Source organism: Coregonus lavaretus (assembly GCF_964263955.1).
Source record: "Coregonus lavaretus genome assembly, chromosome: 2".
NCBI classification, from domain to species: Eukaryota; Metazoa; Chordata; class Actinopteri; order Salmoniformes; family Salmonidae; genus Coregonus; species Coregonus lavaretus.
In genome coordinates, this window is record NC_139989.1 from 74025436 (window position 1) to 74038104 (window position 12669).

Genomic DNA, 12669 nt, shown 5'->3' on the forward strand with positions numbered 1-12669 from the left:
GATAAGTGATCATAGCTCAAACCTACTCTGACTATTGAATGCCTGACGTCGACCTAACCTTGTAATAGTTTGTAGTTTAGCCTAGACCTACGAGGGTCTGCCCGTCTTTCCTACATATCAACACATTCATCCGACTTCTAATGTTACAGAGAAATATGTCCCACAGTTTCAACAGCCATTGTGTAACTGCGTAGGCTACACACTTACTTTCACGTTCATATGAGGAAATCACATAACTTCTTACAGTCGCTGGTGCAGCCGCCTGTTTTCTTGCAGATGAAGTAGCTTTTATAGGCGACTCATTCAACCAGCCTAAACAACAGTAAATAAAAGATGTCAAACGGTCAAAAGTCAATCCTGATATAGCCATGTACATCAAAGAGAGGTGTATTGCTACAGATGTAGGATCTTAATTTTAGCCAGTTTGCTACAGCAGGAAAATAATCCTGCAGCAACAGGACATATGAATTATTATGTGGATTATAATTAATGAACAATTATTTTAATACAAAAGTGGAATTGATCATCTTCAGAAACCTTTTTGAAAGCTTAAATACACTCAAATACACTACACGTTTTAGTTCTCCTGCAACTGGGTGATCACATTAAGATCCTACATCTGTAGAGAGATTATGTCTTTATCTAAATAAGGCAGTTTGAGTTATTAGCAATAACGTTGCAACTGTTAGCTGCTGTAAACCTATGTGATTGGATGTTATAGACCCCCATCTGAACAGTTTCTTTCCCCATGCTGTAGCCCTCACCAACTGGCCATCTGGTCCATAGAGACTAAAGGACTATACACTCTATGCTGCACACCACATCAAGCCATCTCTGAACTGTACACTACCATCTGGCCCATAGAGACTAAAGGACTATACACTCTACGCTGCTCACCACATCAAGCCATCTCTGAACTGTACACTACCATCTGGCCCATAGAGACTAAAGGACTATACACTCTATGCTGCTCACCACATCAAGCCATCTCTGAACTGTACACTACCATCTGGCCCATAGAGACTAAAGGACTATACACTCTATGCTGCACACCACATCAAGCCATCTCTGAACTGTACACTAAATAACTGAACTATACTGCATTAGCACACTGTTCATCTCTCTTAGATATATTTATATATTTATATACTGGTACTGTATATGTGGACATCCACTGTATATCAACTGTATACCCACTGTATTGTATATCTGTATATCAACTGTATATCCACTGTACTGTATATCTGTATATCAACTGTATTCCCACTGTACTGTATATCTGTATACCAACTGTATTCCCACTGTACTGTATATCTGTATATCAACTGTATTCCCACTGTACTGTATATCTGTATACCAACTGTATTCCCACTGTACTGTATATCTGTATACCAACTGTATTCCCACTGTACTGTATATCTGTATACCAACTGTATTCCCACTGTACTGTATATCTGTATACCAACTGTATACCCACTGTACTGTATATCTGTATATCCACTGTTCATTCTCTTATAGCTCTATGCTCACTCTTCCTAGTTGTGTATAATGTTGTACAGACATTTGTGTAAACTCTTCTGTCTGTATTCTGTCTCTAAATGTTGTCTGTCACTATCACCATGTAGAATTATGTGTACAGATCTAGGATCTTAATTTGATCACCCTCCACTGCAGAATAACTTTCCCGCAATGCAGGAAATGTAAAACTTGTAGTGTATTTGAGGTTTTAAAAGGCTTCTGAAGTTTGTAATTTCCACTTAGAAATGCCAGACTTGAGTTTCGCTTAATAAAAATGTATCAACCGCTACAAAAATGTCCATTAATTATAATTCACACTTCCTGTTGCTGCAGGAATATTTTCCTGCTGTAGCAAACTGGCTCAAATTAAGATCCTACATATGTATGTGCAAATGTACTTGGCGAATAAAGGTGATTCTGATTCTGCAAAGGTTGAGTCTTGAATATTGATATATTGAATTTGACTTGCCCATGTTCAGTTAGCACCATTTTGTATGATTAAACTGACACAAACCTGTCTCAGTAGAAGTAGACTGTTAGGTCTGAGTGTTTTACTTCCATTCACTGTACTAAAATTACACCATACATTTAATTTCTCTACACACTTTACAATCATTCCTGGCATGATTATCACCTTGTAGCCTGAATTCACAACCAGAACATGTCAAGTCATTGAGATATCTACTGTTGTGCTGAGAGAGCACCTTCGTGATGACTAGCGCTCTGTATATTATTATGGGTGAGCCCTGAGCTGGAATGTCAAGCTAACTGAAGCTAGCTTTAGAAAACCAGTATATCTAGCTTGCATCATAGTTCACCCCTCAGGCTAAGTTCAGGTTACAGCATGAGGCAGGCATCAACAGCCGAGTTGTAGGCTACTACCTGGGTCGTATTCATTAGTTTACTCCGCAGCCAACAGTTATAAAAATGTTGCATAAACGGTTTTCTCCAAACGCTGTACAAGGTGACCTAAACAGTTTACGTTGCCAAACGTTTTGCTACGGTGGGCACTAATGAACACACACAACCTGTTTTGAGGAAGTGTAAGTTGTTGTTAGTCTTTCCACAGTATTTATTTGTCTCTCTTTCACACAACATACCTTCCTGAGTGAAAAGAGTTAACAGTAGATTAGAAAGAGAAAATGTTGTTGCTTGTTGTGTTTTAAGCCTGTTTTGAGAAGACAAGTCTAAAGACCTATGATACAGTACACTCTTAGAAAAAAGAGTTCCAAAAGGGTCCTCTGGCTGTCCCCACAGGAGAACGCTTTTGGGTTCCAGGTAGAACCCTTCTGGCTTCCATGTCGAACACTCTGTGGAAAGGGTTCTTCATGGAACCCAAAAGGGTTCTACCTAGGACCAAAAAGGGTTTTTAAGGAGAGTAGGCCTATTATAACACTGTCCACAAAACATATCATCAACTATATGAATACACATAACAATATCATCAACTATATTAATACACATAACAATATCATCAACTATATGAATACACATAACATTATCATCAACTATATTAATACACATAACAATATCATCAAATATATTAATACACATAACAATATCATCAACTATATGAATACACATAACAATATCATCAACTATATTACTACACATAACAATATCATTAACTATATGAATACACATAACAATCGTCGTCTTACCTTTTATATGTCTCTCAATAGAAGTAGAGTCTGGAATGATCATTCGGTGGTGGAAAGTTCCTTTAGTTTGTTCTGCTCATTTCTATATCAGGTTCTACCTGTTCTCTCTCCCACTCCCTGTCTCTTTATAGCTCTTACAATGTGCCTTGGCATACATTCTACAAGTGTCTGGAACTCCAAATGTAGTTCTGATTTAGTGTTCCATATGAAAACAATTTGATTAAACTGGTTAATATGGTTAAAATACATTAAGACTGAGTAATGCTGTGATTGTTTTTATTATTTTGTATTGAAATGTTTGACTTTATTTTCCCCATGTCCTTTCAATATAGGAACAATTTGTGAAATGTCAGCCTTCTGTAAATATGGACAAAAGTCTATGGATTAATTTGATGGTATGTGTCTTGCAACATTATGTAAAATGACAGGTTGAGAAACACTGCATCTTCCTAGGTGCATATGTGAGAAGGAACACAAACTGTCTCCCTATGTGTGTGCCATCCCTAAACATCAAGTGTTTGTGGTTCATTAAAATGTTTATTGTCAAGGTAAAAAAAGACACACAAAAAAGAAAAAAAGTGTCTTGAACTTTATTGGAGGGATGTGACATCATTCTTCCACAAGAAATTCCATAATTTAGTGTTTTGTTGATGGTTGTCTTCAATTGGGTTGAGACCTGGTGACTGAGACGGCCATGGCACATTGTGAAACATCAGCAAGTTCAGCAGTTTTCATCACTGAAGCTCCTGCCAAACGTGCCCCAACAATCACCAATCGTTAAGCTCTTCCCGAGCAGGGTCGCAGTCTCTCTTCGTAGCAGCTCCTCTCTCCCCAGGGGTAACAGTTCCTCTCTCCCCAGGGGTAACAGCTCCTCTCTCCCCAGGGGTAACAGCTCCTCTCTCCCCAGGGGTAACAGCTCCTCTCTACCCTAGGATGTGAAGACATCGGTGGCTTAGCCCACAGCCAGTAGGAGGGTCCGGGAAGGAATTTCAACAGGTAAATCCATGAATCTACAGTGTATTGCCAAAAATCACTCAAGAACTTCAAACATAGACTCTGACCTGTCAAATGGGTCAAACTGATTAAAGATTCCAACAGTACCTAAACTCTCTCTCTCTCTCTCTCTCTCTCTCTCTCTCTCTCTCTCTCTCTCTCTCTCTCTCTCTCTCTCTCTCTCTCTCTCTCTCTCTCTCTCTCTCTCTCTCTCTCTCTCTCTCTCTCTCTCTCTCTCTCTCTCTCTCTCTCTCTCTCTCTCTCTCACACACACACACACAGTGCAGTAATTAGAATCCCTATATCAACTTTTAGTGATAGTCTACTGTGTGTTCTCCCCTCCTATGTCTCTCTCCATCACTTTCTCTGTGTCGTCTATTGATGTCTTTCATCTTGTCTGGTGTCTCTCTCCATCATATCGTATTCTTCTGTTGATGTCTCTGTGTCTTGTCTGGTGTCTCTCTCCATCATATCCTGTTCTTCTGTTGCTGTCTCTGTGTCTTGTCTGGTGTCTCTCTCCATCATATCCTATTCTTCTGTTGCTGTCTCTGTGTCTTGTCTAGTGTGTCTCTCTCCATCAACAGAAATATTGGTGAGGGTTAGGCCTACTCCAATACAACATTGGAAACATGGAAACACAACTACATAACACCATTAAATACAGTTGGAATATAGTTACAACACTCAAACTGTTTCCATCAAACAGAAAAACAACAAGAAAGCTGGATAAACACATTTAGATTTCTACATACTGCACTTTGCTTCTGCATTACCCATACAGCTGTTTAAGGTCATACAAAGGCAGAGTGCAGTATCAGCATTTAAGGGGTCATAGGTCAGATCAGTGGTCATGGTTGATATGCATGGACCAAAAAACCCAACTTTAAAGCCATTTCTCTCAGATTCACTGTTGGCGTAGACTGCTCTTTGCCTTTGTAGGGCAGTAGTTCAGGTGGCTTCCCTTGCCCTTAGTCTGCCTCCTGTCCCTCCTATCGCCATGGAGACACCTTCCTGAAAACAATGTCTCCATACTTTGCTGAAACCTGTTCTGCCAGTTCATGTCCTTAAAGATGAATGTTGGAATGTTCCAATGTGGTTACCCCAAAAAGATGACACGATAGATCACGCATCCATAACTTGTTTCCTGCTTGTAGCAGGCCGCGTTCACAGGAATCCTTTTCTCTAACTATAAGTCATATGATTTCATGAGAATATTTTTCTGGAGTGAGAGTGTAATGCAAGTCAAGGTGTCCTTGGATGAATGTCAACAAGATTTATAACCAGCATTGTTAAATTAACTGTTGTAATAAATAAATGCAATATTTGTAAATGTATTGTCACAGACACCGGATAGATGCAGTGAAATGTGTTGTTTTACAGGGTCATAGTAGTACGGCGCCCCCTGGAGCAAATCACGTGTAAGTGCCTTGCTTAAGGGCACAGACAGATTTTTACCTTGACGGCTCAGGAATTCGAACCAGCAACCTTTCAGTTACTGGCCCCACTAGGTAATCTTACCATACCATACCAGTTCACGCCCTAAAAGAAGACACTGTTTAAGTGTTCAAATGTAGTCCATGAAGAGGTATTAGGATTATGTACACAGTTATTCTGCCGTACAATTGCAAACTGCTGCTACACATTTGATAAAAGATGAGTTCAGACCTAAATCAGGCTTCTTAGTATCTGTTATATCTTGTGACAAAGTGTCCTGGTTCAATTATCTTCTGTTTCAGAGAAAATGGAGGGTCAAATTTGCTGTAACTACAAAATCCCAGTAAAAACCAAGGAAACAGCAGTAAGTGAGGTTACTGCCATCTGGCTTTGTTCCACCATGTTCTACTGCAGTTACTACGGTTTTCCTTGGTATTCTATCAGGCTCTGAGTTCAGGCCATCCCGACCATGACACTCACCCTCACACACTCCATGAGACAGCCATTTATCCAGTTATCACCAGAATAAAACATGGCACAATCACGCAGAAATATTATGGTTTTATTTCGCATTGAAATGCAAAATACACAGATAATGGTAAGAAAGATAGCAACAAAATATTGAAACGCTCGCTAACATAAAGAAAAGGACAGCATTGATAGTAATACAAAGTCACATAAGTATAAACATTCTCCATGATGAAATAGTTCTTACCTTATGGATAAAAAAATCTTGAGGGTTGCTACAATACAACATTCAAAACATGAAAACACAACTACACAACGCCATTAAAAACCACAAGAAAGCTGGATAAACACATTTAGATTTTTTAGATACTGCACTTTGCTTTTGCATGACCCATACAGCTGTTTATGGTCATACAAAGGCAGAGTGCAGTATCAGCATTTTAGGGGTCATAGGTCAGATCAGTGGTCATAATAAGATGATACATCAGTGCATTTACACTTATCTACCTACGACATATTTGGCTGGACAGCAAAAACAACTTTAAAGCATTTTTTGTCTTCAGTTGGACTGTTTTCTAGTGGATGCTCTTTGCCTTTGTAGGGCCGTTTATTCAAGCAGTCAACGGACAACAACTCTTAATGCAATCACGGGGAAAACACTTTTGAAAGCAGTTTTGACCTTTGTTAAAAAATAGGGGGATCCAAGCTTTCCATTGATAACACGTTTATTTCTATACTCCTACAATTGCGCTAATGCGTTGTTTTAAAAATGCAGTTACAACCGGAGTATCAAGCATGGTTTAGGAACATTCACAACAGAGCTCTTAAAGGGGCAACGGCATCTTAAAACCGGAGTATCAAGCATGGTTTAGGATCATTCACAACAGAGCTCTTAAAGGGGCAACGGCATCTTAAAACCGGAGTATCAAGCATGGTTTAGGATCATTCACAACAGAGCTCTTAAAGGGGCAACGGCACCTTAAAACCGGAGTATCAAGCATGGTTTAGGAACATTTGCAACAGAGCTCTTAAAGGGGCAACGGCATCTTAAAAGGGCAATTGAACACTTTGTAATAGAAACCCCCCCAACAACAATTCTGAGTGAATAATAATAATAATAATAATAATAATAATAATAATAATAATAATCAGGAAGTTGTGTCCAATGGGGTAAATGCAGATGGACAAACCCCATGCTTCATTTATAGCCACTATGCTGCATCCGTTGGGCTACAGGGGATCATGCTTATTGCTAATAGAACATCTGATAATAGACCATGAATATAGGATATATGGTTCAATATGTTAAAATCATTTACCATCTGATAATAGACCATGAATACAGGATATATGGTTCAATATGTTAAAATCATTTACCATCTGATAATAGACCATGCATATAGGCTATATGGTTCAATATGTTAAAATCATTTACCATCTGATAATAGACCATGCATACAGGATATATGGTTCAATATGTTAAAATAATTTACCATCTGATAATAGATCATGTATATAGGATATATGGTTCAATATGTTAAAATAATTTAACATCTGATAATAGACCATGAATACAGGCTATATGGTTCAATATGTTAAAATCATTTAACATCTGATAATAGACCATGCATACAGGCTATATGGTTCAATATGGTAAAATCATTTAACATCTGATAATAGACCATGCATACAGGATATAGGGTTCAATATGTTAAAATCATTTAACATCTGATAATAGACCATGCATACAGGCTATATGGTTCAATATGTTAAAATAATTTAACATCTGATAATAGACCATGCATACAGGCTATATGGTCCAATATGTTAAAATCATTTAACATCATCTTTACCAATATCTTATTGGGCTCATTCATGGAGGTGGAAATGATATTTTAGATGGTGTCAGCATCATTGTATTTTCATTCATTCTGGAGTAGAACGGCCTTTTTATTGTCACCAGAACTGAGCTTCTCAAGAAGTATCCCCAGGAGGACCCTGGGAACCCTGAGCAAGGGGACTGGAATTGGTCAAATTTGCAGTTTAAAACATTTACAGAAAATGATCCTCTTTTTCTAAAAGCATGACGGTCATGACTTGTTTACATGAAAGGGGAGATTAATTTAGCACAAGACAATCAATCTGAGATTGACGTAAGGCTTTTTTTTGTTGCTTTAACCCCTGAGATTTGGCTGTTCTACGAGTATGAATGGTCTGAGGCAGGCGATAGATTACAAGCGTTTTTAAGTGTAACGTTAATAACGATGGTTTTGGGGAACTGCTCAGAGATTTAACGATGCTCCTACGAAGGTTCTAATGATGAACTTAGCCTTAAGATGCTTTTGGGAAACCGGATCCTGGATGAGACCATCTGCTAAATGACTAAAATGTCAAATGTAAGGTTTTAAAAAAAACATTTTTTAAATATTGATTTCACAAATATAATATTTGTACAGTTCTTTATTAAAAATGTAGTTATTTTTTACATTTGATTGTGTAAAACCTAGCAGTACTACCTATTTCTCTGAGAGTGAGGCAGATATATTATTACTGTGTAAAACCTAGCAGTACTACTTATTTCTCTGAGAGTTAGGCAGATATATAGAGTTTTGCAAAGAAAAACATGATTATTTGTCTATCTGAAATGAAAGCATCAAGTGATAGATTTTAAACAAATACATGTCTGTCATTGAACAACCCCCTGCCATGATTAGATAATGAAAAAACACACCAATCTCTTTCATAATTTCTTTAAACAATAAATGCTAATATACCAACATTTCTGAAAAGTGATATAAAGCGTTTTGGAATGAAACTCTTCTCATGTTTCCCCATCTGAGCTCAGAGTAGATGAGAGACTGAGGGGCGGTTTCCCAGACAGAGTTTAATTGAAGTCAGGACCAGGTAAATTCTACTGAAGTATCTCCCCAATATCCCCACACGTCTTATTACCTGTTCTGTCTGTGTCCCGTATACTCCCTCTCCGGCGTTCCAGGTCACCAGTCTGCTCATTATTATGCAACCTGTCACCATCGTTACGCCGCCTGCGACCAATCAGACTCACCTGGACTCCATCACCTTCCTGATTACCTCCCCTATATCAGTCACTCCCTTTGGTTCCTTCCCCAGGCGTTATTGATTCTGTTTCAGGGCTTCATGTCTGTACGCTACTCCTGTTTCTTGTTTTGTTCTATGTATTATTAAATTCACTTCCTGTACTTGCTTCCTGACTCCCAGCATTCACGTTACAGTCTGGCTGTAGCAGGCTGCCTAGTAAATTAAATGTCTTTGGCCCCATTACACTAAAACATGGAGGCACAATGTTGTCCTCATCCATGTCATTTACAAGAACTAAATATTCAAACCGTTCTGTATATGAGCTCCACTGCTCAATACTTTCATCAAACTGTCCAATGTTTCCAACAATTCCAGCCATTTTTCATTTCTCAATAGGCTCCTGATTGTCACTCACTGCAATATTGTCCTCAACCACAGCAATATTTTCCTCAGTCACGTGATCTTCATTCACTTCACTCACTGACGTTTCCTCCTCAAGTTTGCTCATTTAGCAGATTTAATTAAAAGGTTTGTCTTCACAGTTGAATAAATGTCCTTTCCTTTAATCACTGTATATTCCTCCTTTTTAATCACGTTGTTTTCCCACTCCGATGTCCGTCTCCAGTCCTTTTCTGCCTTCCATGACGATGCTAACATTCTCTCTTAGCTAGCTCGACTATGCACTTGCCTCTGCTAGCAATACACTGTGCTAACATTAGCCTAGACTGGACCACAAAAATAACAGTTTTAAACAGTTGTAAAAACCCACTTCTTCCAGACAGAATAGTTCCTGTAGATTCAGACGTACTCATCACCAATCTTTTGTTATGTCTCGTTGGTTTCATAACCACGTCTGTATAACAATTCAATAATGATGAGACGGGAGACAGGAATCAGTTCAACCATTTATCTGGAACGTGATCATCTCAACACATACAAACCCCCATGATGCTCTGCAGCACAACCTCAATATCCAACAAATACATAGATAAGTAAATGGACACTAAACAAAACTCATAGAGGAATTTAAATGTTCAGTTGTAGAAAGTAGGGCCATGGGATAGTGTCAGAAAGGTCAGTATGTTTGATAACTGGTTACAGCGGTGACATAACAAGCATAAGGTCCATTATAACACAGTGAAGTAGAGGTGGGAGCTAAAAGCAGACATGGACAGTGAGACGGTGTGAGGAGGTCAGGGGTGAAACACTAGATCAGGACAGGTAGAAATGGCAGGGCTGGAAATAGACACAGAGACACATTCTGATCATGACTCAGACCTGACCTGAGACACCCAAACAGAAGATGCCATAGCAAAGTCCTGTCCAGTAGGCTATATGGGATTTCCTTTCATCAGAATCCAACACATGGAAATGTGTCCAGTGTGTGTGTGTCCAGTGTGTGTGTGTGTCCAGCGTGTGTGTGTGTGTCCAGTGTGTGTGTGTGTGTCCAGTGTGTGTGAGTGTGTGTGTCCAGTGTGTGTGTGTGTGTCCAGTGTGTGTGTCCTGTGTATGTGTGTGTCAGGTGTGTGTGTCCAGTGTGTATGTGTGTGTGTCGTGTGTGTGTGTGTCCAGTGTGTATGTGTGTGGGTCCAGTGTGAGTATGTGTGTGTGTGTCCAGTGTGTGTGTGTCCAGCGTATGTATGTGTGTCCAATGTGTGCGTCCAGTGTGTGTGTGTGTTTGTGTGTGTCCAGTGTGTGTGAGTGTGTGTGTCCAGTGTGTGTGTGTGTCCAGTGTGTGTGTGTGTGTCCAGTGTGTGTGAGTGTGTTTGTGTGTAAGTGTGTATGTGTGTGTGTCCAGTGTGTGTGTGTGTGTGTGTCCAGTGTGTGTGAGTGTGTGTATCCAGTGTGTGTGTCCAGTGTGTGTGTGTGTGTGTCCAGTGTGTGTGAGTGTGTGTGTGTGTGTGTGTGTGTGTGTGTGTGTGTCCTGTGTGTGTGTGTGTGTCAGGAATGTGTGTGTCCAGTGTGTGTGTGTGTGTCAAGTGTGTGTGTGTGTCCAGTGTGTGTGTCCTGTGTGTGTGTGTGTGTGTGTCAGGTGTGTGTGTGTCCAGTGTGTATGTGTGTGTGTCGTGTGTGTGTCCAGTGTGTATGTGTGTGTGTCGTGTGTGTGTGTGTGTCCAGTGTGTATGTGTGTCCTGTGTGTGTGTCCTGTGTGTGTGTGTGTGTCAGTTGTGTGTGTGTCCAGTGTGTATGTGTGTGTCCTGTGTGTGTTTCCAGTGTGTATGTGTGTGTGTCCAGTTTGTATGAGTGTGTGTCCTGTGTGTGTGTGTGTGTGTGTGTGTGTGTGTGTTTGTCCAGTGTGTGTGTGTGTGGGTGGGTGTGTATGTCCAGTGTGTGTGTGTGTGTGTCTAGTGTGTGAGTGTGTGTGTCCAGTGTGTGTGTGTGTGTCCAGTGTGTGTGTGTGTCCTGTGTGTGTGTCCTGTGTGTGTGTGTGTGTCAGGTGTGTGTGTGTCCAGTGTGTATGTGTGTGTCCTGTGTGTGTGTTTCCAGTGTGTATGTGTGTGTGTCCAGTTTGTATGAGTGTGTGTCCTGTGTGTGTGTGTGTGTGTGTGTGTGTGTGTGTGTGTGTGTTTGTCCAGTGTGTGTGTGTGTGGGTGTGTGTGTGTGTGTCCAGTGTGTGTGTGTGTGTGTCCAGTGTGTGTGAGTGTGTGTGTCCAGTGTGAGTGTGTGTGTCCAGTGTGTCTGTGTGTCCTGTGTGTGTGTCCTGTGTGTGTGTGTGTGTCAGGTGTGTGTGTGTCCAGTGTGTATGTGTGTGTCCTGTGTGTGTGTTTCCAGTGTGTATGTGTGTGTGTCCAGTTTGTATGAGTGTGCTGTGTGTGTGTGTGTGTGTGTTTGTCCAGTGTGTGTGTCCAGTGTGTGTGTGTGTGTGTCCAGTGTGTGTGTGTGTGTCCAGTGTGTGTGTGTGTCCAGTGTGTGTGTTCAGTGTGTGTGTGTGTGTGTGTATTTGTAGAGTGTGTGTGTGTGTGTGTGTGTATTTGTAGAGTGTGTGTGTGTTTGTCCAGTGTGTGTGTTCAGTGTGTGTGTGTTTGTGTACAGTGTGTGTGTGTGTGTCCGGTGTTTGTGTGTCCAGTGTGTGTTTGTCCAGTGTGAGTGTGTCCAGTGTGTGTGTTTGTCCAGTGTGTGTGTGTGTGTGTGTGTGTTTGGGTGTGTCCATTGTGTGTGTGTGTGTTTGTGTGTGTCCAGTGTGTGTGTTTGTCCAGTGTGTGTGTGTGTGTGTGTGTGTGTGTGTGTGTGTGTGTGTGTGTGTGTGTGTGTGTGTGTGTGTGTGTGTGTGTGTGTGTATGTGTGTCCAGTGTGTGTGTGTGTGTTTGCTTGTGTCCAGTGTGTGTGTGTGTCCAGTGTGTGTGTGTACAGTGTGTGTGTTCAGTGTGTGTGTGTGTCTAGTGTGTGTATGTGTGTGTGTGTGTCCAGTGTATTTGTGTGTGTGTGTAATCTGTGTTTGTGTGTGTCCAGTGTGTGTATGTGTGTTTGTGTGTCCAGTGTGTGTGTGTGTCCAGTGTAAGTGTAAGTGTGTGTCTAGTGTGTGTGTGTGTGTGTGTCT

At 40.5% G+C, this 12669-nt stretch overlaps 1 protein-coding gene across 1 annotated transcript in view; it reads right to left on the reverse strand.

The window, feature by feature from the left end:
- Positions 1–12669, reverse strand: part of LOC311150807 (uncharacterized protein) — a gene marked incomplete at both ends in the record, with an annotated part of 72667 nt that overhangs the window by 36129 nt on the left and 23869 nt on the right. The window lies entirely within an intron of this gene.